The 27,433-nt window shown below is 40.0% G+C and overlaps 1 protein-coding gene across 20 annotated transcripts in view; it reads left to right on the plus strand.

The window, feature by feature from the left end:
- Positions 1-27,433, plus strand: part of RARB (retinoic acid receptor beta) — a 1,227,259-nt gene that overhangs the window by 565,893 nt on the left and 633,933 nt on the right. For all 20 annotated transcript variants that reach the window (XM_081521062.1, XM_081521064.1, XM_081521065.1 and 17 more), the window contains one exon: positions 22,564-22,615. The gene's annotated coding sequence lies outside the window, so the exon portion shown is untranslated. The remainder of the gene's footprint in view (positions 1-22,563; positions 22,616-27,433) is intronic.

Raw genomic sequence — 27,433 nt, forward strand, 5'->3', positions numbered from 1 at the left:
ATTTATTTATGGTAATAAATACACCTGGCAACAAGCCAAGCACACTTCAGAGGCTTGTAACTTGAGAATGGTCAGAGTAGATGTAAAATGCAATGTGTTGTTTTTTTTTTCAAATAACTAGGAAAAAAAAAAACAACTTTCATCAGAACTTGGAAGTGGAAAGGAAGAAAGAAAGAAAGAGAGGAGGGAGAGAAGGAGGGAGAGAAAGAAGACAGGAAGGAAGGAAGGAGGGAGACACAGAGAAGGAAAGGGACAAAGGAGGAAAACCAAGAAACTTTCTAGTGATGTATTAATAGATTCCAAAGGGATGCCTTTGCCCAGAAAAAAAGTTTATTCCTACCATGAAGTTCAGAGAGAGGGAAGGAAAAGTAGGCACTTCAGATCTTTCCTTTTCTAAAAAAAAAAAAAGTTAAAAAAAAAAGACAACTTATAATTACATCAATATGATTTCTCTCTGCATAACATATTAGACTTTATAACTAAGCAGCCTTGAACCTTTTTATGACCATTCAGCGTGCTCCCTAAGATGAAAAGAGGTTTGCCCACGGGTCAGAAAAGTATAGGAAACCTCAAGACTGTGGCAAAAGGTTAGACATACGCAATAAAAGGCAATCATTTCATGAATATCGGTGAGAATTAATAGAGCTTTATTTTGTGGCTTGCCGAGGAAACGTGCTTGATGCTATTCAGAAGTACTTCTTGGTGGTTGTAATAGAAACAATGTGTGTGTCAGGACTTGGAGCAAAATTCATCCCAGCCACGGCCTGAGGCTCTACAGACCTCTCAGGCTTTCCCACGTCTTTTAAAAAATCTTCTGTCCAGTGAAGTCCTCTAAAGTAAATGAGAATGAATCAACAAAAAGTAAATGAGTTCAGGGAAGAATTTTAAGCAGCAAGGCTCTTTCAGTTAAATTTTAATGGACCCTTCCTTCTTCTTGGACCCAGAGTCTTCTGTTTAATGCCTACAGCCCTCTCCAGCTCCTCTTCAGGGACTCGTGACAGTTACGAGCTCACTTACATGTGGACTCCAGAAGAGTTGAACTTACAGAAGTCGAGCGTAGACCCGTCGTTGCCTGGGGGTGGGGGGCACGAAATGGGGACATAGTGGTCAAAGGGTCCAAACTTTCTGTTATGAGTAAGTTCTTGGATCTAATGTAGAGCATGGTGACTATAGTGAACACCAAATCGGACACTTGAGATTTACTGGAAGAGTAAATCTTAATGTTTTCTCCACACACACACACAGACACAGACACAGACACACAGATACACACACACACACAATAGCTATCTGACATGATGGATTCCCTTAATGGTGGTCATCATTTTACACTGTATGTTGTTGTTTAATCACTAAGTCATGTCCAACTCTTTGCAACCCCATGGACTGTAGCATGCCAGGCTTCACCGTCCTTCACTACCTCCTGAAGTTTGCTCAGACTCATGTCCATCGAGTCGGTGATGCCATCCAACCATCTCATCTTCTGTCATCCCCTTCTCCTCCTGCCTTCAATCTTTCCCAGCACCAGGGTCTTTTCCAATGAGTTGGCTCTTTGCATCGGTGGCCAAAGTATTGAAGCTTCAGTTTCAACATCAGTCCTTCCAATGAATATTCATGGTTGATTTCCTTTAAGATTGACTGGTTTGATCTTCTTGCAGTCCAAGGGACTCTCAAGAGTCTTCTCCCACACCACAGTTTGAAAGCATCAATTCTTTGGCGCTCAGCCTTCTTTATGATCCAACTCTCACATCCACACATGACTACTGGAAAAAGCATAGCTTTGAATATATGGACCTTTGTCAGCTTTAAAATGATGTTTCTGCTTTTCATATGCTGTCTAAATTTGTCATAGCTTTCCTTCCAAGGAACAAGTGTCTTTTAATTTCACGACTCAGTCACTGTCCACAGCGATTTTGGAGCCCTTGAAGATAAATATGTCACTGTTTCCACTTTCCATGTATTTGCCATGAAGTGATGGGACTGGATGCCATGATCTTAGTTTTTTTGAATGTTGAGTTTTAAGCCAGCTTTTTTTCACTCTCCTCTTTCACCCTCATCCAAAGGCTCTTTAGTTCCACTATATATGTATATTAAATCATTTTATACACATTAAAGGTCACAATGTACAACCTAAATAAATGCAAGTTTATGTTTCAGTAAAGCTTGGAGGGGCGAAAGATAGACTAAGGACGAGTGACAGTTGCGGTTTCGATGCCTGTATGATTCTCACATGAGTATATTATCCCACATTTGGGCAAAACTGGAGAAATGGGACTTGTGTCAGGCAGGAACTATACGTATGTCTGCCCACTGCAGCATCTTCAGTGCTGGTTTTCCACCACATGTATAGAGACCCTTCATTACTATATATTAGAATGATGGAGGGAGGGTAGAGAGGAAGAAGGAGAAAAGCCTCTTTTTGTCGACGCCAGGGCTCCAGATAATGCTTGTGTGTGTGTGTGTGTGTGTTGTGTGCAGTCAAATGTGTCCAGCTCTTTGTGACCCCATGGACCGTAGCCCACCAAGTTTCACTGCCCATGGAATTTTCCAGACAAGAACACTGGAGTGGGTTGCCACTTCCTGCTCCAGAGGATCTTCCCGACCCAGGTATCAAATCCTATGTCTCCTGTATTTGCAAATGGATTCTTTATCACTGAGCCACCTGAGTGCTCCCTAATTCGGTCCTGTTGTAGTAATGAGAACCTAGAATTGGTTCCATGTGCTAGGACCCATGGTGTGTGTGGCCAGCACATTCCTGGGTTATAATGAATATTCTAAATATATTTGGGGTAGTGAGTGTACTGTGTCTCCCTAGTTCCCTATCAATAGTGTCTGAAAAATAGTAGATAGTCAACTATTTGTAGACTGAATGAATAGTAAGTTGAAGGAAGTGTCTTTCTAATGTTACTGAAATATTCTAAAACTTTGTAAAACTTCCTCCTAGTAATGCTGGGATCTGTAGGAAACAATAGTCAACCAACTATGAGGCCACTCCTGAAATCATTAAACGATTCCTTCACCCAGACAGCAGTCCTATTATTCTTTTTTTAATGTATTTTTTAAATTTTAATTCTTATCGGTGTATAATTGATTTACAATGTTGTGTTAGTTTCTGTTGTACAACAAATCAGTTATACGTATGCATATATCTCCTTTTTTTAAGATTCTTTTCCCATACAGATTGTTACAGAGTATTGAGTTCCCTGTGCTGTCCCTGATCCTTATCGGTTATCTATTTTATACCTAGTAGTGTGTATATATCCTTATTGATTATTTTATACCTAGTAGTGTGTATATATCAGTGTGTATATATATATATACAGTGTGTATATATCAATTTTCCAATGTATCCCCTTCATTTTGCTGTAAGATTGTTTTCTCTGTCTGTAAGTCTGTTACTGTTTTGTAAATGAGTTCACTTGTGTCATTTTTTAGATACCATGTGTGGCTCAGCTGGTAAAGAATCCACCTGCAGTGTGGGAGACTTCAGTCAGTCTCTGGGTTGGGAAAATTCCCTGGAGAAGGGAAAGGTTACCCACTCCAGTATTCTGGCCTGGAGAATCCCATGGACAGGGAACCCTGGTGGGCTACAGTCCATAGAGTTGCAAAGAGTCAGACACAACTGAAGTAACTTAACATGTAGGCACACATCCTTTCTATTGTTTAACAAGTGTTTAACAAGGCAGGGAAAGGCTACTCACTCCAGTATTCTGGCCTGGAGAATTCCATGGACTATACAGTCCATGGGGTCACAAAGAGCTGGACATGACTGAGGACTTTCACTTACATTAGTGATATTATATGTTATTTGTATTTCTCTCTCTGACTTCACTTAGTATGATAATTTCTTGGTCCATCCAAGTTGCTGCAAATGGCACTGTTTTTCCTTTTCATGGCCGAGTAATATTCCATTGTGTTTATGTACCACATCTTCTTTATCTGTCCATCTGTTGATGAACAGTTTAACTGCCCTACCTCTCTTTATTCATCTCCATTGTTCTTAGTGAATGCCCTGTTTGTAGCTGACAGTTCACAGCTTGAAGGGGTGTCATCAACTTTATAGTCAAAGTCCTTCCAGCATTTTTGTTCTAGTTGACATACCCAATGACAAAGTTCAAAAGTTGGTAAAGTCTAGTTTGGTGGTACCAAGAGGTCTGAGAAGAGAGGCAGGAGCATGTCATCTCTGTTTCTAGAAAATCATTGGTCTAAAACCTCGGATAAGCCAAGATTGGGCCTCCTCACCAAAGCAGGTTTCCCTGATGATGGCTGAAAAAAGGACATTTTTAAACCACCTCCAAGCTGGGAAAAGAGAGTGAAATGTACATTTCTAGATATGTCAGTAAACCCTCTTTTATTCCCTCACCTTGTTAACAGAGTTAAGTGAGATTGGTGTCTAAGGTGGACCAGTGGGTATAGATCAGGAGGCCTTTCCAAAGGAGAAGGTGAGGTAATTGTGCCATCTAAGCGATATAAGTTAATGTACAGACCTGCTGACTTCCTTCCAGATACTCAGAGCCAGAGCTGCCGCCCTCAGGGAAGGGTACTGTTTCTGTGTAGTCATTGTTTGGGGCCTCTGTTTGTGTTCAGCTGTCAAAACGACTTCAGTGAAGCTACTTCTACTACACGGTATGATTTGGTTTATCTACCAGAAGACTAAGACTTGACTGAACAGTTTTTTAAATTTACTTTTTCTAAAACCTGCCAAACTGATTCTAAAAATAGAAACTATGAATCTCTGGAATATAAAATTTTTTGTCGTAGACTTGCATCCATAATTACTAAAGTAAATTACAAGCACATTACCAGGTTCAGCTATCTTCCTGGAGCTTCAGAAGTTTTTTAGGTTCAGTATTTGTATTAGTCCTAAAATAACATTTGATGGAGACTTTTTCTCAAAATGACCTACAAACATGAACTATAGAGGACAGTTCTAAATATGGTTGAATTATGAACATGCCCTAGTATTTTATAATATGTTGGAAAATGGCTTGATCAACATTAATATTGATTAGACCTAACTGTTCAATACCTTGGATAAATATGTGTTTCTTTTTGTTAGAAATCTATCATATCCGAGGCATAGGCCAACATGTTAGGTTTGTAAATCATGTAGGCTGCCCAGCCGTTTAAACTCCAGACCAGAAAGAGTCTGTCATAAATCCACCGCTCCTGGGGGTGGATGGGAAGTTAGGGGAAGAAGATTGGACACGGCCCGGAGAGAAGACCGATGTTTGCTGGTTTCCAAGAATCTCCTAGGAAATATTCAGGGATAGGCCAGTGTGCTCATGGGCTTGTCTGAGATTTTTTCACATCCCTTATGAAAGAGGAGGAAAGAATCAATATAGGCAGTCTACTAATCTATTCCTTAAGTGAATAGAGACTAACTACACACCAATCATAAACCAATTCTAGAACATATTGAAGACTTTGGTATTCAGGAAGGGAGTATTTTCCAAACCAGGGTACACTAACCCTCCACTGGGATGTGAAAAAATATCATAATTTGTGTTATCATTTAGGTTGTATCAAAATATTAAGCTTCACTAATAGCACATGGGTCAACGAGCAGATTCATATAATTTATTAGCGAAAGTGAAGTCGCTTTATCGTGTCCGACTCTTTGTGACCCCATGAACTGTAGCCCACCAGGCTCCTCCGTCCATGGGATTTTCCAGGTAAGAATACTGGAGTAGGTTGCCATTCCCTTCTCCAGGAGATCTTCCCAACCCAGGGATTGAACCCGGCTCTGCCACACTGTAGGCATGAGCCACCAGGAAGTCCATACAAATTATTAGTAAATACATATATATCAGGAATGTACACTAAATTCTTTTTTAACTGATGAGATGTGCTCCCAGCCATTGCTGTTCTGTCTCAGGAACACACATTTCCTCAAACCCAGCAGGAAGAATCGGCCTCATTAACTTATCTCATACCCAGAGTCTGAACAGTTTTTTTTTTTCCCCCAGGATTATTCATGGTGCATCATCAGACCACCCTGGTCCCCAGAACCCCAATGCCGTGTGTGGCAAATGATAGCATTATTCTACGTTCTTCTCCATTTTTAAAGACTTCTGGAGGAATTTCAGCCTTGAGTTTTACCGATTACTTACTGAAAAGAGCCCTGGAGTTATTGCTACCCATTGGGTAATTAGGTAGTTCCAAGGAAAATAATAAAACTATTTTGTGCCTGGGAGATTAGAATGGCACACGGTGACTCATATTAGTCAGCTGAGTAATTATGTAATTACAGAAGAAGGGGAAGAAAACCCTTAGATTGTTTTTCCTAAGAGGCACTTTTGGAAGCGTTCCAGCCCATCAGGTACTTATGTAATTAGGTCGGGGGCACAATCCATAAGGAAAGGCTTGACGGGGGGAGGGTTCATTAAAAAAATGTTTATGTTAAAGAACCTTGTGGAAGAAGAAAAGGGAGTGTTTAAGAGATTCACACAGGCTCCACACCTACTAGACAGGATGCCATAAACATTAGGGAAAATGGTGTTTCATAGTAAGTGGAGGCCATGTGTACGTGGATAGACGAGGATGAAGGGTCGTGTTTTGGAGCAATCCCAAGCATTTATTAAGCTTGTGCTGGGTTTCTCTTCTAGTGGGCCTTGTGTTTTCCCTATTCCTACAGCTAAATAAACTGAGAGGCTCAAAGAATTTGAACTGAGGTCCTTTGGGCTCCAACCCCTGCTCTTCCCACTGCACCACGCTCCTACCTACCAGCATTTCTGAAGTAAATCATGCAGGTTGTCCTGATTACATAGATAAGCAGTATTATTGTTCATTTTATCTCTTCACTTTGTGTGAATCTTGTCTACGCAGTGAAAACACTGGGTTAAAAATCATTAACTTGGTAATCTGGGCCATCTAAATTACCAGTCTGTGTTTCCTACATGGTTCATCTGAATAAATCTACCTTGCAGAGTACTTTTTACAAAGCAGCACCATGACCCCTATATAGGATATGCCATTTAAATGCATCCAAGTTTCCCATGTTAACGCGTTCAGTAAAAAGAGAATGCTGATATTTTGAAGGAATGTATTATGATATCCAAGGACTTATTTCATTGTCCAAGGTTTGCTTGTGCATATTCACTAAGGTTTAAAAAAGGTTTATAATAGTATCTACATTTTTGAGACTTTTTTTTTTTCTGAGACATTCTGCATGTGTTGATTAATCTTTTTGGTGGTAGAAACTAGTGGATACTCTGGTGCAAAACATTAACTCTCAGATTTCTTTACTCTCTATCTGATTGTTTTGCTTTATCCAGTGATGCTGTTATAGTTTCAGGGGGTAAAAAAGATTTATCAGCAGAGAGAGAAATTACATTCACTTCTCTCTTTAGTTCAGCAGTGATATGAGTGTCCATGGGACAGAAATAAAACTAGCTGATTTGGAGAAGTCCTCTGGGTCAGGCCTTGGTGAAGTAGCTCAAAATAAGCAGTGGGACTCTTTAGAGGTGCCTGTAGAAGGACTGACATCCAGGAACTGGAAGGAAGGAACCAGGTTTGGAAGGGCAGGCTGAGGCTCATCAGAGACAGATTTCTCTGCCAGTTCTAGACATATTTTGTCTTCTTCCACTGCTGACTTGAGCATTCATGTTATTTTATCAAGAATTGGCAGTTCAGTTCAGTTGCTCAGTCATGTCTGTCTCTTTGTGACCCCATGGACTACAGCATGCCAGGCTTCCTTGTCATTCACTGTCTCCTGGAGTTTGCTCAAACTCATGTCCATTGAGTTGGTGAATTGTTAGAGACCCACCAAATATTGATTTAGAGTTTCAAAAATATCGGCATTGACTTTGGAATATGTACAATCCATACTAGAATTTTTTCCTTGCTAATTTCCATCATTCTGGCCACTCATTTTATGATTGAGATCCTTGTTGTGTAAAAGTTGGCAGACTTTCTGGGACAGGCTGCGAGGTTCCTAAAAGCAAGAGGGCATATCTGAACATTTAGGTCTGTGACATCTGTCTGTGCTTTTATGTAGTGTTGAGAGTTAAGGATGTGATTTTAGCTCAGCGTCTTCACAAGGATTGGACTTGGAGACATAAGCAAATGGTGGGCTCCGGGTGATTTCCTGTAGAATTAATGAACATTTCAGGTATTTGATAGGAGCTGCCTAGTTTCCTGAATCTACTCATTTGATAAATATTTTTGCCACTGTGAATAAATGATATACAGCTCTCTCTCTCAAAGGCCTCAAAGTCTGGTAAAGGGAAGACGTGTCTTGAGGTAACCGATTGTGAGTAACATGTGAGTAATAGAATCAGGCAAACAGGAAGAAGACACCACTAACTATTTGGGGAAGGAACGCTTCATGGAGGAGAAAATCTTGACTCTGAATTTTCAGAGATAACTAAGAGCTTTCTGAGCAGCTGAGGAGGGGAATTTCAGAGACGCAGGAAAGCGCGTGGTGCTGCTGCGCTCCGTTGTTCAGTCGTGTCCGACTCCTTGCGACCCCATGACCTGCGAGGCTCCTCTGCCCATGGGATTTTCCAGGCAAGAATAGTGGAGTGGGTGGCCAATTCCTCCTCCAGGGGATCTTCCTGACCCGGGGATCGAACCTGCGTCTGTTGCGTGCATTGGCAGAGAGATTCTTTACCACTGTGCCATCTGCGAAGCCCAAAGCAGATGAGGGAGGGAATTTCAGAAAGGTGGAAAAGCGTTATTTCAGGCTATAAGTGTGTCAAGTTCCTAGACTCATGAGTTTCATGTGACAACACTCAGATGGAATGATGGGCTGGCTGTGCAAGAATCAAACCTGGAAAGCTCTGCCCTCGCTCCCTCCAGACAGTGGCTGGGGAAAGCGTCCAGCCAGACTTCTTTGGGCACGTGAGACACATTTCATTACCTTGACTACCAAAGTCGTCTAAAATGGTCAGTATTTTACAGAAGGATCAATCCTAAAGATAAGACCCTTAAGCTAATTTCTTTTTAATTGTTTTGAAGTATAGTTGATTTACAATGTTGTGTTAGTTTCTGGTGTGCAGCAAAGTGATTCAGGTATATATATAATACATTCTTTTTCATATTCTTTTCCATCATGGTTTATCAGAGGATGTGGAATAGAGTTCCCTGTGCTATATAGCAGGACTTTGCTGTTTATCTGCTCTCTATAGGATAGTTTAATTTACTTATCCCAAACTCTCAGTCCATTCTTCTGTCATCCCCCACCCCCTTGGCAACCACAGGCCTCTGTTCCTTATGTCTGGAAGTCTGTCTCTGTCCCGTAGATAAGCTCATTGTATTGTATTTAGATTCCACGTGTACGTGGTGTCACGAGGTATTGGTCTTCTTTTTCTGACCTACTTTGCTTAGTGTGATAATCTCTAGGTCTATCCATGCTGTTGCAAATGGCATTATTTCATTCTTTTTTATGGCTGAGTAATATTCTGCTGCATATATGTACCACATCTTTATCTGTTCATCTGTCGATTGATATTTGACTTGGCTGTTGTAAATAGTGCTTCTATGAACATAGGGGTGGGTGTGTTTTTTCAAATTATAGTTTTGTCTAAGTATATGCTCAAGAGGAGGATTGCTGGACCATATGCAGTTCTATTTTTACTTTTCTTGCGTAACCTAAATACTGTTCTCCGTAATGGCCGCACCAGTTTACATTCCTGCCAAGAGTGTGGGAGGATTCCCTTTTCCCCACACCCTCTTGAGCATTTGTTATTTGTCCTTTGAGCTGATGCTTTTTAAATGAAGCTTTGCTTCAGAGGTTAAAGCGTCTGCCTCCAATGCAGGAGACCTGGGTTCGATCCCTGGGTCGGGAAGATCCCCTGGAGAAGGAAATGGCAACCCACTCCAGTATTCTTGCCTGGAGAATCCCATGGACGGAGGAGCCTGGTAGGCTACAGTCCACGGGGTCGCAAAGAGTCGGACACGACTGAGCGACTTCACTTTCTTGCTTCTCAAAAGACTTACGTTTTCAGAAATATTAAAAAGATGTCCTATGACACTTGGGTGAAGAGGTTTCTTTTTAGAGGAAAAGTATTACATATTCAGTTCAAGAAGTCAAGTAGTTCTACACCCTTCCAACAAAACAGCAATGCCAGCATTAATTCCTGCTGCCTTGCGGCAACTGTTTTCAACTTTTCAGCAATTGTCTTTTACTCTCTTCTAACATTTCTAATCTGCTTGTTTATACTGTTTGTGATTATTACAGTGTAGAAATGATTTACTGTCATCCAATTACAGAAGACCAAAATTTACCTCTTTCATATTACACTCACTAGGTCTTCCCTGGTGGCTCAGACAGTAAAGAATCCGCCTCCTATGAAGGAGACCTGGGTTCGATCCCTGGGTTGGGAAGATCCCCTGGAGAAGGAAATGGCTACCCACTCCAGTATTCTGGCCTGGAGAATTCCATGGACAGAGGAGCCTGGTGGGCTACAGTCCATGGGGACACACAGAGTCGGGCAGGACTCAGCGACTGACACTGGATACACTGGATATCACACTCATGTGCTTGGATCCCACCCACATTTCCCAGTATAGTTCCAGCACAATTTTAATTCAATGAATATTCAATATTGCACATATAATTGTACGAACATTGCTCTTAGACAAAAATGCCATATTTTATGTTGATGTTTCCTTCTGTCACATAAACTGACTTGTTTCTTGTGACCATCCACTCCTCTTTGACTCAAGCTACAGTTTAATGTTTCAGTTCTCTCTGGTCTGTGAAATTTTCCGTATGCTTTCCAGCTACTAAAATTTCGTTGATGTCTTTCACCTGCTGTCGTCTACTCTCTCTTTCTCTTTAACTTTGTGGATTTATGCCTTTAGGGAGGAGGTGGAGATAAACATGTATCTTTGATATGCTGTGTTTAAAAAAAGGTAGAATAGGGCTTTCTGGGTGGGGCCACAGAAAAGGCAGAAGTAGAATTTTAAGTGAAAATGTTTAATCATTGCAAAGGAGAAGCGGGTGTTGAGATAGAGCAGAGTGTAAACTACTTGTCAGGGATGTTAAGGGATAAGATAAAGTCATGTACAGAGGAGGAATACAAAGGTATAATTGTCCTTGTGAACATTCTATTTGTAAGTGTAGGAGAGAGGGAGTTTTTGTAGCAATAAGACAGGTCTTAGCCTGAGGGTGATAAAGAAAGAAAAAAGGAAGCTTGCAAATACTTTTGAAGAACTGTCTAAAGATGCTTTGTACTTAAAAAACAAAGTAGTTCCCAGCCTCTTTAAATCTTAAGTGCATAAAAAAGTGAGAAGCACGAGAGGAGAAGAGTATTTGCAAAATATCAGGTCGTAAATGTTTGACTTAGTACAGGAAGAAAACTCCATGCTCATAGAGCTTTGTTTTGTTGCTTATCTATTTAAAAATGAGGCCACATACTCAATTCAATTGGTATTTTTGAGGATACTACTATTAATTCACTAGGAACTTTGCATTGTCAGATAGCAGATACTTCAAAGAAATTATGGTTAAGAAAAGACAATGAGGCAAAAGTACAAATAAGGTGAACTAACTCATGGAAGTGAACATGAGTGAGCTAAGAATTGACGCAGATGAGAAACTACTCTTACGCTTGAAGGAAGTAACATCTTAAAAAGATCCTGAAACATAGGATTTTTCAGGCAAAAAAATAGTGAGAAATGTGTTCTCTGAAGAGGCAGGAAGCACAGTGACACAAGGGCATGGGAAGACTTGATGCCCTTGGAGGACACCAAATAGTGAACTTGGGCGAGAACCTTCAGGTCATTGTTTTGCGAGTTGGTTAAGAGAGCTGAGATACATTGATGCCAAGATACAGAGGGCTTTTATTAGAGTTTTTGAAGGATTATATCCACATTCTTTCACCTATGAGTTTCAAACATTTTGAAATAGAGAAACAGGAATCAGACACAGATTAAATTACAAGCAGAATTGCCAGTAAAGCAGGCACTGGGGATATAGTTTGGAATAGGGAGCTAGTCAGGTTTTCTAAGTTTTGCATATATTTATCTACAGAGCGTACAGACAGCCACAAGCCTCTAGACACCCGGAAGCAGTGGAAGGCAGGGGACCAGGGGCCTCTCATAAATCAACCAAAGCTCACCTACATCTCAGGTAGACAATGATCTTTACCTTAGTCTTACCAGACTTGGCAGAAGTGGATGTTCTCTTTAACGTTACACTCTCTTGGAGGAAGGACCAGACTGGAAGGAACATCCCTTCTGTGGAAATCTGATGTGGAGAATGAGTGTTACATGTCTCCACCAACCACCAACAGCCTTGACTGCAGGTGGTAGAAGCCGTGTGGGCTTTGGTAGAGCACGGAGAGCTGCTACAAACCTTGGAGTAAGATGCTACAGTAGAGCTGCTCTTTAGGAAGAAAACCAGGCAGCTATAGGCAAAACATTTCAGGACAGAATGGATATAAAGGTAGGGCATGAAGATGGGCTGAAACTCCAGTATTCTGGCCACCTGATGCGAAGAACTGACTCACTGGGAAAGACTCTGATGCTGGGAAAGATTGAAGGTGGGAGAAGAAGGGGACGACAGAGGATGAGACGGTTGGATGGCATCACCGACTCGATGGAGATGAGTTTGAGCAAGCTCCGGGAGTTGGTGGTGGACAGGGAAGCCTGGCGTGCTGCAGTCCATGGGGTCACAGAGAGTCAGACACGACTGAGTAACTGAACTGATGAAATGGGATGCCATGACCGCAGGAGTAAGAAGAGGAAAAAATCTAAAGCTAGCTTAAGAACAGTGAGTGTGGACAGATGGAACAAACATGAGGAGAGGGATGAAAAACACACTCTAGGACAACTGGAGGTGGAGAAAAGGTCAGTGATTCAAATCCAGATAACTAGATCAATGATAATTCCACTCACACAGCTGGGGAAGTGATTAGATGCAGAAACTGGACAGCAATGAGTTGTTTGTAGACATAATGAGTCTGAGTTATCAAACCGTTGGAAATGTCCAAGAGAACACTGGAAATGTGGATATAACTTAAGAACATCAGGTCCAAAAGAGAGGGCCTGCAATGAAAATTAGGGAATCACTAAATCCTCTGTTTAATACAACTGACCCCTCCCCTCAAGTTTAAAACTTTACAACAAAAGAAGCAATGTTAGTAGGGAAATGTCTGTGTGTGTGTGTGTGCGTGTGTGCTGTGTTGTGCTTAGTCACTCAATCAGCTGTGACTCTGTGACCCCATTGACTGAGGCCCGCCAGCCTCCTCTGTTCATGGAATTCTTCAGGCAAGAATACTGGAACGGGTTGCCATTTCCTCCTCCGGGGGATCTTCCTAACCCAGGTCTCCCACATTGCAGGCACATTCTTTACCACCTGAGCCACTGGGGAAGCCCAAGAATACTGGAGTGGGTAGCCTATCCCTTCTCCAGAGGAACTTCTAGAACCAGGAATTGAACCAGGGTCTCCTGCATTGCAGGTGGATTCTTTACCAGCTGAGCTACCGGGGAAGCCCATTCAGTTGAGTTCAGTTGCTCAGTCATGTCTGACTCTTTGCAACCCCACTGCAGGACTGCAGCACGCCAGACTTCCCTGTCCATCACCAACTCCTGGAGCTTGCTCAAACTCATGTCCATCGAGTCGGTGATGCCATCCAATCATCTCATCCTCTGTCATCCCCTTCTCCTCCTACCTTCAATCTTTCCCAGCATCAGGGTCTTTTCCAAGAAGGCAATTCTTCACATCAGGTGGCCAAAGTATTGGAGCTTCAGCATCAGTCCTTCCAATGAATATTCAAGACTGATTTCCTTTAGGATGGACTGGATGGATCTCCTTGCAGTCCAAGGACTCACAAGAGTCTTCTCCAACACCACAGTTCAAAAGCATCAATTCTTCGGCACTCAGCTTTCTTTATAGTCTAGCTCTCACATCTACACATGACTACTGGAAAAAACCATAGCTTTAACTAGACAGACCTTTGTTGGCAAAGTAATATCTCTGCTTTTTAATATGCTGTCTAGGTTGGCCATAACTTTTCTTCCAAGGAGTAAGTGTCTTTTAATTTCATGGCTGCAGTCACCATCTGCAGTGATTTTGGAGCCCCCAAAAATAAAGTCTGTCACTGTTTCCATTGTTTCCCCATCTATTTACCATGAAGTGATGCCTATATAATAATGGCTGATTCACATTGTTGTATGGCAGAAAGTAATGCAACATTGTAAAGCAATTATCCTCCAATTAAAAACAAAAAGCGATAGCGATATGTTAGTTTTGTTTACACTGGGATGATGCTCCCTCTCATCGTGAGCTGTCCCTTCTAGTAGCTCCAACACCATTACCATGCTTTTATAAGGGAGATTGCCAATTAATTGAGGTAAGCTGCTTAATTTCCTGGTACCTGTCTTCTCATGGATAAAGTGAGTTAGTGATCCCACCCATTCAAAGCTTGTGGGAACTTGATGAGTTAACATTTGTAAAGCACTTAGAACACTATCTGGCATGTGGTGGGTCTGATAAAAGTGGTGTTGCTTTTCCTGTGTTTTTGTTCTGCTGTTGTTCATGAAGCACCCTGCCTGGAATCATCTGAGATACACATTTTGCAAAAGAAAGCTGATAGAGTCACAGGACACATTGACCCCATTAATCCCACAGAAACACTTGAGATCCTGGCCCTGGAGGGGCCCTCAGTCTAATAGGGACGGGGTGGGAGTCCACAGGGATGCGGAACCAGTGCAGCCTGATCAAGGTTGGGATCTGTGGATCAACAAAGACTCTGAGATAAGTAAGTGTGCTAGTGCTGGAGAAACAAAGGCAGTTTCATGGGGATAAAATACAGACAAGCACCCCTTAGCCCACTGCTCATTCATTAGTTCATCTATTAGTTTATTTATTCTTTTTTTAGCACAAGTTAAAGCTTTGTTTTTTTCCAATTTTAATTTTTTAATTGAAGTATGTTTGATTTAATGTGTTAATTTCTAATATAGAGCAAAATGATTCAGTTATATATATGTGTGTGTGTGTGTGTATATATATATATATACACATTCCTTTCTAAATTTGTATCTTATATTGGCGTATGGTTGATTAGCAAAGTAGTGTTTCAGGTGTACAGCAAAGTGATTCAGTTATACATATATATGTATCTATTATTTTTCAAATTCTTTTCCCATTTAGGTTATTATAGAGTATTGAGAGTTCCCTGTGCTATACAGTAGGTCCTTGTTGATTATCTGCTTTGTGTACAGTAGTGTGGACATGTCAGTCTCAGACTCCCAGTCTGTCCCCCAATTCCACTGTTCCCCTCTGGTAACCTTAAATTTGGTCTCCGTGGGTCTGTTTCTCTTTTGTAAGTAAGTTCACTTGTATCATTTTTTTTTAAGATACCACATGTAAGCGATATCATACAGTATTTGTTTTCCTCAGAATTCAGATTATTTTTGACAAGGAGTGTAGCTCAGCATTACATGATTGATGTAGATAAATGGCTTGTGCTTTTAGGACCCCGAGAAGTGGTTGTCTAGTGGAGGAGAGAGGCCTGTGAAAACCTCTGAGCCTGCAGGAAGGGCTGAAAGAGATGGGGAGGTACAGAGGAGCCCAGGGGCATCACATGCTCCTCTCCACCCTGGGCAGAGCAGCAGGGGCTCTGTGAAGATGAGGGATTTTAACCTGCCCCGCCGGCTCACTTCCTGGTATATTTGGGTCTGTGGGCAGAGAGCACCTCAGACAGGGGCGCGGGGTGAGTGGAGGAGAGGGGATTGAGATCCCACTGTCCCCTACCACTTGCCCTTGGTGGGAGACAGGGGGCAGGGGTGACCGCAGGATGAGAAACCGAGAATCGGGGCCTGTGGATGCTGGAGGGCCACGGGCAGAAAATTGTATCTCCTTAGCTCTTTTGCCAAAAGCCAGCTCTACTCAGGACTCTAAAAAGAAAACTAAGGTTATTTATGTGCTATGACCAGCAATACATCGGAGGCCAAGAGTGAGAGTTATTGAGCTGGTTCAAAGCAATCTCGATTATTGAAAATGAATGAAATTGAATTCCACTTCCTACAGGGTCATTTATTGAGAGACAAAAGCAATTAATATTGAAAATAAAATAATTGTGAACTTCTGAACTAAATTACCATACAGATATAATGTACTGTCTCATCAGTCTTTAACTACTTCATGTGTTAGAAAATCATAGCACCGGTCTCTGAACCTGCTCCTCTACATTGTTTGTGCTTATTTTTTCTGCTCTTGCCAAAAAGCCATTCTCAAGAGTAACAGATTAAAAGTCAAAGTTTCAGAAATAGGATTCCAAATTTAAAATTCACAGCCATACTGAGACTTGAGATCTTGGTTTGTAAATTAATCCTGTCATTTGGTAAATTTTTTAAAAAAGAACCGGTAAGGTGTCCCATAGTTCCTTGACAGCAGCAGGAATTTTTGCGCATTATTGCAAACTTGACACCATCATGGACTACCTGTTGCCAAGTACTAGGCGTGCATTTGACGAATGATTCTTGCTGTCAGCCTCAGACATCTTTGTGGTAACTGATGTATGTACTGAGGGCCCTTGAGAATGGAAAGTGCATTGTATGTACAGAGATAGTACATAGATTATAACTTACACAAGTTCCAACTTGAGTGCCTTTGTTTTATGGAAATGCTGCAGAGTCTCTCAGTTCAGTTGCTCAGTCACATCCAACTCTTTGAGACCCCATGGACTGCAGCACATCAGGCTTCCCTGTCCATCACCAACACCAACAGAGTCTCTAGAAGAGTCATTTCCCATTTGGAAAGTAAGTTCTGAAGTCGATATCCCAGAAGCAGAGCTTACGGTGAGGATTGGGGAAAGTCAGAGGAAGAGATGGGAAGGGGTGGGACTGAAAGAGGAGACTGACAGACGGGTGGTATCAAGACGGATGCACGAGGGAGCCACCTGGGTCCAAGCCTGCTGGGGAGTTGTGGGACTGACACAGGACTCACCACAGAGCCATTGCCCCATGTTCATCACTCCTGTATCTGATGATCTGCCCACCGAGAGTCACAGGTGCCAACTGTTTGAAATAAACACACCTGGGGAGCTGGTGTGTGCAAAGCTAGGAAAGGGACCTCGTGAGCGGAGTGTGGGCAGTGCAATGCCCAGTATTCCCAGTGCTTTGGGAAAAAGGTTTAATAGCATCAGTCTATGGTGACAGTAAATAATTCACCATCACCATCCTGGGAGACAGGGCCAGCTGGTGGCAGTGTTTTTGATTCAGAGCCCAATGTGCAGAAAGAGGTTTCAGAGGGGCCAAGAGATTAATTTCCTGCTGGCAACAGGCTGGTGGCAGAAGACTGACACGAGCTAGGCACGTTCCTAAGTAAGGAAAACAAACCTCGGGAGAAGGGGAAACAGTGTCAGAGCCACAAAGCTTCCAAACAGCTGGTGTGGGCAGCGGGGGAGGGGAGGTCTCTGGAAAAGCTGAAGAGATAGACCCATCTGAAAGCACTGAAATTCAGTCTGAAGAGAAATGGCTCAAAAATATATCTGTGTACATAACACTGAGTGGAGTTCCCTTTGCTATACAGTAGGCCCTTGCTGTTTTTCTATTTTAGATATAGCAGTGTGTACCCTGGATGGAAGGGGTGTTTGGTGGAGAATGGATACATGTATATGTATTGCTGAATCCCTTTGATGTCCACCTGAAACTAACACAATGTCGTTAACTGGCTGTACCCCAATGGGGCTTCCCTCATAGCTCAGTCAGTAAAGAATCTGCCTGCCATGCAGGAGACCTGGGTTCGATTCCTATGTCAGGAAGATCCCCTGGAGAGGGAAATGGCAACCCACTCCAGTATTCTTGCCTGGAGAATCCCATGGGCAGAGGAGCCTGGTGAGCTACAGTCCATGGGGTCGTAAGAGTCAGACACGACTTAGCAACTAACAAACCAACCAATACAAAATAAAAAGTTGTGTGTGTGTATATGTATATATTTACACACACATATCTGTGGAAACAGTCTGACCTGTAGCTCATCAGTTTGTAGTACTGAATGTTTAAAACATATTAGACTGAATGTCTAATATGTGCAAAAATATGGTTTGCACATAGAAAACTCTCCAAAATATATTACTAGAAAGCAAGTATAAAAGGAGGACAATGTTGAAGCCCCTAGACTTTTACCACTTGTCTAAAAGATGGGACTCTGGGAATTTTCTCTATTACTCAGGGTACTCAAACTGGTCTCTGTAACAGCCTAGAGGGTTGGGATGGGGAGGAAGGTAGGAGGGAGGGGACAGGTGTATACCTATGGCAGATTCATGTTGGTATATGGCAGAAACCAACACAATTCTTCAAAGCAATTATCCTTCCATTAAAATAATAAACATATTCAAATTTTAAAAAGTTGGGACTCTGTCTCAGAACAATAGATGCTCTTAGTAGCAGGTTATTTGTTTTTTTTAATTTGTATCGGAGCACAGTTGATTTAGAATGTTATATTAGTTTTGGTTGTACAGCAAAGTGAATCCGTTATACATGTACATACATCCCCTCTTTTTAAAATTCTTTTCCCATACAAGCCATTACAGGGTATTGAGTTGAGTTGTCTGTGCTATATAGTAGGCCCTTATTAGTTATCGATTATATATGTATAAATATATAGTAGTGTGTATATGTTAATCCAAACCTCCGAATTTGTCCCTCCCCTCTTTCCCCCACTACCAATAATATTGTTTTCTACATCTGTGATTCTGTTTCTGTTTTGTAAATAAGTTCATTTGTACAGTTTTTTTTCGATTCCACATATAAGTGATAATCATACGATGCTTGTCTTTCTCTGTCAAACTTACATTGCTATGACAATCTGTAGATCCATCCATGGTGCTTATTCAGCCATAAAAAAGAGAGAAATAATGTCATTTGTAGTAACAGGTTATATTGTAATGAAATTTTCATATCTGTCTACCACCTGATGACTTTTTAAATACTTGTGTGCATCTCAAGGACCATAAATTCATCCCTTCTCTTGGCTGAGGGCTTTGTCGTGAGCATTTTGGCAGGATAGAATTCTTCAGTGACTAAAAAAAATATAATGTTTTTAAATATAAAATAAAATGCTGTGTCAGTGAAGTTCTTCTTTTGCCCCCCTCTCAGAATCCTAAGGGGAACATCTCCTTAATGAGCAGTAACCAGCTAAGGTCCATGTAAATGGATTGAACGTGGAACAAGTATATGGCCCTTCATTGTCACATCTCCACAAAGCAGCGTTTCATGGCGGCACTCCCCAGCATTTAGCCCAAATACCAGGACATCTCTGCAGTTTCCACAGTGATTCACCATTGATGATCAGGCGGATCATTGAAATGTTAGCTTCTAACCTTGCAGCTTATGGACTGAGTCGGAATGGTCCCACTGCTACATTTAAGCTTTATAAGAATTTCTGCCAGAAACTTCCATGCTTGTTGCATTCAACATGCAAACCAGCCCCACTGGCAGTTATAAACCAGTGGGGAATAGGTATTTAAGGGAGCTTTCGCAATAAGCACTCCTGTGTACCGATTATGACTTAAAGTAAGATACTCCATTGTTAGGGGATTTACAGTTATCTCCATAATTTTTCAAATTACATTTGTGAATGGGAGTTGGGTTTCGATACCCTAGTTACTTTCCCCACTTATAATTTAAAACAGAAATGCCTGCTCTAGAGACTGAATTTTAAATCCCTAACCTCTTAGAAAAGCCATAAGCAAAAATTGGTACTTAAAATCAAGCCTCAGTTAACCTAGGTTGGTTTTCCTCATTGACTGAATTTACCAGATAATCAAGTAACTTTCCATTTTAATTTTTGCTTTGAAGCCTTGGCATAAGAAAGGCTTCCTCATTCAATGATCCTATGGTATTAAGAGCAGCTTCAAAGAAGAAAATGAGAAGAATTTCTTTTGTTTCCATTTCTTGGCCTTCAAATTACATTTGTGGTTACTTTTATGTTTTAAGAAGGTGATCAACTTTTATTCATTCTGACTTACTGGATGAAGATGAGTTCAAACAATGAAGAAAGCTCAACTATCAATTATTTTTAAAGAAATAGAATATTTTTAATAACAGCAATATATTCAGAGTTTTATAAATAAAGTCCTTTAGAAAATCAGTGAATTTGAATTATTGCTTAGATAAAAATGATTCATATAGAGTTGTTGGAAAAACATGTAGTTTATATTATTAATTTGCTTTAGAAGCCTGTCTTTATAGGTGATGTAAAGACTGCACTGTGTGTATGCACACACGCACACGCTTCCCTTGTGGCTCAGCTGATAAAGAATCCGCCTGCAATGCAGGAGACCCCGATTCGATTCCTGAGTCAGGAAAATCCTCTGGAAAATGGATAGGCTGCCCACTCCAGTATTTTGGCCAGGAGAATTCCGTGGACTGTATAGTCCATGGGGTCACAAAGAATCGGACACGACTGAGCAACTTACACACACACACACGTACATACACGTACACACACACACACGTTCCCTGAATTAGACTCTCCTCCCTGGTTGTGGCTGACCAGAGTCTAATCTTGCACGTCCACTCAGCTCAGGTTGCAACATTCAAAGGGTAAATATCCTGCACTTTAACTTCACCTAAATGGTACTGGAGTGTCATCTGGTTAATTATATTTGGAGTTCAAAGTTTTGATTATGGATGATTTATCAGATGTAATCTTTTAAAGGCATAAAATTAAATAATGGGCAGTGCAGGTAAAGAAGATTAACTTGCCCTAGATCATCAAGATTGATGGTCTTGGTTTCCATAAATACTGGAGGTTGATATAGCACACTCTACTTTCATGTGATTGGGTTCTATAAGTTCCAAGAGGTTAAGTTCATGGAACATTTTGCTAGCCTTAGGTCAGTATAGATGACAGGAATCAACTACCCAATCTAATGGCTTTTGATTTTAAGATGTTACAGAGCGTTAGTAGTTTTGCTGTTTTACCTAGTCTCATTGAACTATTTAATGAGATCTGTGGTAAATGAAGCAAAAAGATATGACTCCTGATCTCATGGAGCTTGCAATTGAATGGGTAGGCACATCAAAACCAAGTAGAAAGCAAGTAAGGACTCTTATTACAGCTTATTTAAAGGAGAGCTTGGAAATTAAAGACCTACTTGTCCTAAGAAAGAGAAGGAGAGAGGCATGAAGGGATAGATGATCTGATGATCTTATTTCTTTATTACTCATTTTAACTTTCTTCAATACAAGTTTTAAAAATCAGCAGTTGATTGTGCATTAGATAAAGACTGTTTACTTAGATTCAGTTAAAATGATATGCTTCCTGAATCACTGACATGATTGATTCCATAAAAGCCTGATCATTTGGGTAGGCATAATCTAGAGACTTCAAAGTTATTTTTGTAACTATAATTTGCTGCTCCTAAATAATTCTTGTGATAATATAATATGTAGTCAATGCAGAAAAATTGCAAATTTAATGAAAGATCCAAAATTTATTATAATTCTTTCACCAAGTGGTAGCCAGCATTGACACTTTGACTGGAATCCTCCCAGTTGCTTTCTGACATACATACAAATCTTTACATTTATGCATTTTTATAAGAAATAGAATCCTACTCTATGCACTATTTTACAACTATTTTCTACTTTTTAGAGCAAACATTTTCCCATGATCTTTTACAATGTTTTTGCATTATAACTTTAATAGCTGCATAGTACTTAATTACATTGTTGCATCTCAGTTGCTTAAGCAAATCACTGTTTACTTACATTTGTTTTCTAGTTTTTTATAAATTTGTAAGTAGTGGGATGCCTGTCTTTTCCTCATTATTTGTTATTTGCTTAGGGTACACCCCTTACAGTGAAATTTCTGGTTAAACTCCTAAAGTTTTGGATACATGATTGAAAATATCCCCCAGAAGACCATACTGACATATACCTCCATTGTGTGGGAACTTGTCCACCATCTCCATAGGTCACTTTTACTGGGTACTTGCTTTTATTTTAACTTTCACCATTTCAACAGTCACAAAATGACTATGAGAATGTGTTCTGTACTTTTTATTTGATGTAAAATTGGAATATATATTTAATAATGTTTTCAGATTTGTAATGTTACTTTCAAAGTAAAACTAAAAACAAAATCAAATTTAGAGGAAATGGGAACTTCTAGGATATGAGCATCCTGAGGACAAAGTTCATATCATGTTCTTACAAAAGCAAGTCAAGAAATTACAAATGCAAACATGAGTCATAGAGTAGGAACCAAAAAAGATCCCATTTAGAGAAAACAAACTTGAAATTGGGTTAGAAAGCATTTGTTCCCAAGATTCGCAGTTGGCTATGGTCTCTAATGAAAACTTAATTTTTGACTGCTATAGAACTATGGTGGTATCTTAGAATTCCTGTGACTATTCTCCTGAAAGAGATTCTAGTGAACCAATAAGAAAGTGAATTATCTATGAAGATTACTCCTAGTAAAAATGACAAGTGGAAAATTTTAAATTTGTAGGGCTCCTCTGTAGACATCTTTCCCAATGGTTGGTGGTTACCAAAATTAAATGATACTAAGAAATTGAGTGGCTGTGTTACATACAGTGGTGGGGTGTTAGAATTAAAAGGAATTGGAAAGATTGTCTAACCCAGCTCCTCATTTTACAGATAAGATAGAGTCCAGCAGAGATGAAGGGACTTGTCTGAGGACCCACACCTGGTGAGTAAAGAAAGAAGAAACAAATTCAAATAAGCAAATGTTAAATTGTTAAATATTGAAGTAATTTAAATATTTAAAGCATCATGAAAGTTTCCTTATAATAATCTGGTACCTCAAAATAACCACCATTTGGCATATAAACTTCACAAGCATTTGTATATATACATAGAAGCAAATGTTAACATTTTTTCAAAAAACAGTGTCATACTATATATAACAGTTATTCTACAAACTGTTCTTTTACGTATATCTTGTCTAGATAGTCTTATTTTCTCTCAGCTAACATGGAGATGCAATAGAGCAGAGGCTGACAGACCTTTTCTGGAAAGGCGCACATGCTAAGCATTTTAGGCTTTGTGGACCCGAGCCTCTGTCACAACTACTCAGCTTTGCTGTTCTGGTGAAAAAGCAGGCACAGACATTATGTAAACACATGCGTGTGACTTTGTTCCGATAGAACTTCATTTATAAAGACAAGAAGCAGGAAACATTTGTGCTCCAGGTTATAGTTTTGTAACTCCTACAATACAGAAAGAAAAAAATTATTTTAGAAAACTGTGATGGTTGAGAAGGAAGCGTGATGACTGTCCTATAGAGAGAAGGCAACTAGTCTGAGTTTCCATCATTAGATGTGATCTTTCTTGGATGAGGCAGGTAGGCTCCTTGACCTCTCGAGTAAAGCATGTTTACTAAAACCGAAATTGTAGGGTTATTTTGAAAACTAAATGAAATAATTTATGTAACTCAATGGTTAGTACATGAGAAAGTTCTCTTCCCCCCAGGACAGGGATTAATGCAGGATTTTTGTACTCATGTAGGTGAAGCACTTGGGCAAGGAAAAATTGCCCAAATTTACTGGTTTCTCAGCGTGTCCAAGACTTGTTTCCTGCAGACCCCTTTAAAAATCATGTTCTCAGACTGTTGGCAAAGTTTGGGTAAACATGACTGTACCAGAATGATCCTGAGATTTCCTGAGAAAGGATTAACATGCTTCGCATGGAATTTTGCAATAAAGGAAACACTATAGTTTAATTCATAGTGATTTAAGGAGATGGAAGATTTTTTAGAGGGGAAATCTAATTATAGTGAAAATAAAATTTCATTTGCCCATCATTTCCTTCATTATTCATTATTTTTTATTGGGAAGATAAGTATGTACAAAGAATAGGAAAGAAAAACATATTAGAGTGTACTAGGAAAAATAAGGAATTAATGTAATGCTACTTAACTATAAATTTCTCATATTATAATCATATCTTAATTTATCTTCAAGTGAACCTATTGGGTAAGTTCAATTGGTTATTTTAAGACAGAATTTCTATAGCAGTTCCAAATAACTGTATTGCTTTTTCTAATTCATTTTGAATTAATGTATTTTTTTATGACTTGATAAATTTGTTTTTTTCTCTGCTGGTATAATTTCATTCAATTGAATACTTTAAGATTGAATATAACTTTTCTTCTGTTTAGTATTGTTGTTGTTGCTTTTTCTTAACTCAGAAGTAGTTCATTTTTTTCAAATTTAGATGTAAATTGTAATAATTCTGTTAATTTATTGTTGCAGTTTATATTCTGGAGAACAAAGGATTTTGTACTGATTAAGTGTTCCTAATAATAAATATGGCATACAATTTAGGGAAAAATTAGTTAGGTCATTCATGTTGATACAATGTTCATTTTTGAGAATAAGTGTGTAAGTATAGTCAAGATATTTTGACAATTGAAGAAATTACCCAACCTATTTGGGCAGCTGAGTCTGAAATGTAGCACACCCTTTTAATAATCAGAGATGTTTTCTCAGCAATGGCATCTACACTAGTGGTGGTACCAACAATGACTTAAGTCATAGTAAATCTCACAGTGAGGAAATCATTTTATTCTTCTTTCACATCTCCTCTAAAATGTCTGATTCTCTTGGTAGGAATGGCTATGTGATGGTATTCCGTCTTCTGTCACTCTTTTTAGCAAAGAAATTAGTCCTGAGACTCAGAGCTATCCTTAGGCCATAGCGTCTAACCAGGACTCAGTTACACTGGGTTTGGTTGGGGGGGAGGGGGTTGCCATCCTTTTTATTTTTACAGTTTACACTTCTATTTAAGATAAGTGAAGCTGATTTATTGCTTATAGGAGTATTCCAACTTGCCCATCTTAAACACATTCAGGTAAAAAACAAACACACAAAAAAGTGTGCTGACTTAAATAAAAATAATACATAAAGAAAGTTGCTTGCCAACAAGGCAAAATTCATGCCCATGGAATCTGAATATAACAAAAGTTTAAGAAAAAACTTAAAGACAATAATAGTCATAAAATATTGGCACTAAAAGCTATCTGTAGCTCCCGTAGTTGAAGACACAGTTCTACAAGTAAAGAATCATAGACCCTTGAGAGGTTGGAGCCTTGCACAGGGTTTCCAGATAAGAGAAGCAGTGGTAAATCTTTTTAATCCACACAACTGAGAGGTCTCAGAGAGTGTGGTTTGGGTGAGCTGGATCACAGTGAATGACTCCTCTGTGACTTACAAGACTCAATTAGCGAAAAATGTGATAACCAAATGTTCGGTTGCAGTTGGATGTTCTTGAACTTTTGTTGTCAAGGGCACCCTTGAGCTAGAGGGTGGGGATTATGAAAAGGCAGTAGGGAAGAGGAGACCTATCTTGCCTTTTTGTAACTGCCAAAGCTAATTTCAATGATTGCTTTAGCAATATAACGATAACCAAGATTAAAGCAAGCAGGCATCCACTTTAGGATATGAGAGCTGGAATTTTAGATTTCATTATAAGATTGCCATTTCAACACAATAGTAATATAATGGCAATGGATTTCCATTTTTTCTCCATTTCTGTTGAAATATTATCTCATAAATATACTTTGATACAAAAGAGATCTCTCAATTTCATGAGAGCTCCACAGCTCTATTTTATTCTTACACTGACTTATCCCCAAAATATCTTTTTGATGTACAGCTTCAATATTCTTGCCAATGTCTATGACATCAGCAATCAAAAATGGCATTATTTCTAGTTTTTGAGTTTTTTCACATACAGTTGCAGGCTATCCAAAAAGAGGGGTCCTGCTTTTAGTGTTCACTGAAATGTTCTTACAGTATTACCAGCGGATGTTTGTGACTCATGGAGCTAGTTGTTCCAAGAGGGTGGAAAATGTAGCATCTATAAAAGAAGATAACTTTACCCAGTGCTAACCTGAAATGGGGGCTTTCCTTTAAGAAGGGGACTAACACCATTAAATATTAGGATTTTTTGTACTGGAAGAAAGCACTGTTTTCCCAAATTGTACTTCAGGAAACTGGGTTTCTGAGACCACACAGCTAGAAAGTGTCAGAGCTCTGCATCTCTCTTCCCCAATATACTTGAGGGTCCACAAATTGAACTGCAGAACAGTTACACGTGGATCAGCCTTCCCCGAACTCAGAAGTCAAATGTTTCATCCACTGAAGCTCTGAGTTAAAGGGTAGTAGTCAAGTGTCATGATCAACAAGGTTAATTTAGTTGAAGAACATAAGAAAAGCATAAATTGGTTAAGTACACAGTCCTGAATATTCATTGGAAGGACTGATGTTGAAGCTGAAACTCCAATACTTTGGCCACCTGATGCGACGAGCTGACTCATTTGAAAAGACCCTGATGCTGGGAAAGATTTAAGGCGGGAGGAGAAGGGGACAACAGAGGATGAGATGGTTGGATGGCATCACCTACTCAATGGACATGAGTTTGAGTAAACTACGGGAGTTGGTGATGGTCAGGGAGGCTTGGCATGCTGCGATTCATGGGGTCACAAAGAGTCGGATACGACTGAGCAACTGAACTGAACACTTGATTATAGGCACCATTTTAGAGTTACTCTTTTTTTCCCCCAGTTTCTGGAGTCATGACTATATTATTTTGAAGTCTTTATAAAATTATTTTAGTTACTAAAACCCTTGCAGGGAATCTAAGATTCACTCAATTTACATCAAATTCATCTCTGCTCATGTGCTGAGTTGCTCAGTTATGTCTGACTCTTTGCAACACCATGGACTTTTAGCCCACCAGGCACCTCTGTCCTTTGAGTTTTCCAGGTAAAAATACTGAAGTGGGTTGTCACACATCATAGAGTGCTTTAGTGAAATTTGAGCTCTCTGAAATATTGACATTAAAGAACTAGTTATTGGGTTAATAACTATGCTTTTTCTCTAGATGGTTCATTTGAAAAGAAAACTGAATGTATTTTAATATTCAGAAAATGGTGTTAAACTTCTGCAATAAAATAAGCAAATCTTCACAGTACACAAGCAGCCCTGGCTATAAGTAGTAGTCAGTCAACTCAAGCATTATAGAATATTTCCACTACATGAGCCACATATTGGGCTAAAGGTTTCTTTTATACTCCTGATTACTTAATAAGCATAACCAAGATATAGACATGAGCATTGTTGTTCTACCCAAACCATGACCGGAGTTCAAGGCTCGTCTCCTTGGAACAGTGGGCAGAGACTAAAAGTTCCTCAAATAAATGTGTAGTTAGGTACTACTTGGTATCATCTCTGAATTGAAGGATCTTCAGTTTGGGCTTCCCAGGTGGCGCTAGTGGTAAAGAACCCTCCTGCCAATGCAGGAGATATAAGAGATGTAGGTTTGACCCTTGGGTCTGGACGATCCTCTGGAGGAGGAAATGGCAACCCACTCCAGCATTCTTGCCTGGAGAATCCGACGGACAGAGGAGCCTGGCGGGCTATGGGCCATGGGGTCGCAGAGTCGGACACGACTGAAGCGACTTAACACACACACTGAGAACCTAAGATGTGGGCTCCCTACAGGA

This window comes from Giraffa tippelskirchi, chromosome 8 (genome assembly GCF_054371585.1).
Source record: "Giraffa tippelskirchi isolate mGirTip1 chromosome 8, T2T-mGirTip1v1.2.pri, whole genome shotgun sequence".
In the NCBI taxonomy this organism is placed as follows: domain Eukaryota; kingdom Metazoa; phylum Chordata; class Mammalia; order Artiodactyla; family Giraffidae; genus Giraffa; species Giraffa tippelskirchi.